Source organism: Quercus suber, unplaced genomic scaffold, assembly GCF_002906115.3.
Source record: "Quercus suber isolate HL8 unplaced genomic scaffold, Cork oak 2.0 scaffold_746, whole genome shotgun sequence".
NCBI lineage: Eukaryota > Viridiplantae > Streptophyta > Magnoliopsida > Fagales > Fagaceae > Quercus > Quercus suber.
Genome location: NW_027070183.1, coordinates 154,225 through 155,602, shown reverse-complemented (window position 1 = coordinate 155,602; position 1,378 = coordinate 154,225).

Below are 1,378 nucleotides of genomic sequence, written 5' to 3'. Positions count from 1 at the left end.
AAATATTCAAACTGATGTTATTAGATGTCTGAAAGCTTGCTTTAAATATTCTTCTTGGCTTTGACATCTAAGATTTTAGCATTTAAATTTTGGAAGACTGTAATTGTTGGCAAAGACAAATATGGTGAGATGATAGTTTTTCATTGAGCATCCTAACCAAGCCATTGCAACTTGTTCATACTAATGTGAGTGGACCAATCAAGTCATCATCACTTGGTAAAAGTAACTATTTTCTTCTTTTTATTGATGATTTTAGTAAAAAAACATGGGTTTATTTTTTTGAAACAAAAATCTGAAGTGTTTGATGCATTTAAGAAATTTAAGGAATTTGTAGAAAAGTAAAGTGGACATGAAACAAAGGCCTTAAGATTTGATAAAGGGGGGGGGGGGGGAATCACATCAAATGAATTCAAAGAATTTTGTGAAGCAAATGGGATTCACTACCCTCTAACAATTCCAATGTCACCACAACAAAATGATGTACCAGAAAGAAAGAATTGTTTAATTCTTAATATGGCCTGAGGCATATTGAAGAGCATGAAAATGCCTAAAGAACTTTGGGTTGAAGTTATTGATTGTGTAATCTATCTGTCCAATCATTGCCCCACAAGAAGTGTACAAGGAAAAACCCCACAACAAGCATGAAGTAGGAAGAAGCCTACAATTTCTCATCTTTGTGTGTTTAGGAATATTGCATATGCACACATATCGGATCAACCGGATCAAGAGAGGTCCAAGCTAGATGATAAAAGTAAGAAGTATATGTTTATTGGCTATGATCCAAGCTCTAAGGGCTATAGGCTCTATAATCTAAGTTTTGGAAAAGTCATTATTAGTCGAGATGTGAAATTTGATGAAGAAGGCACATGGGATTGGAGCTCCCAAGAAGAAGAGAAGTATGATTTCTTTTCTTTATCTGAAGAGGAAAAGCAAGGGCATGAAGTTCACGAAGAGCTTGCCACTCCACCTCTATCACTAGCAGCATCATTTCCCATTCATGAAAGTTCATCATCATCATCATCATTACTAGAAGGAAGTTCTAGTGAAAGACTAAGAAAAATAAAAAGTCTCCAAGATCCTTATGATTCAACAGAGATTACAGACAATATAACACTTTTTTGTTTGTTTGCTAATTGTGAACCTACAAGATTTAAAGAAGTGGTGTAAGACAATAAAATGGAGAAATGCTTGGACGAAGAGATCAAGGCATTAAAGAAAAATGATACATCGGAGCTTGCAACTCTTCCAACTAAAAAGAAGACAACTGGAGTAAAATGGGTGTACAAGTTGAAGAAGAATGCAAAAGGAGAGGTAGAGAGGTACAAAGCAAGATTGGTGATAAAAAGCTATAGTCAATTGCAAGGTATTGATTATGATG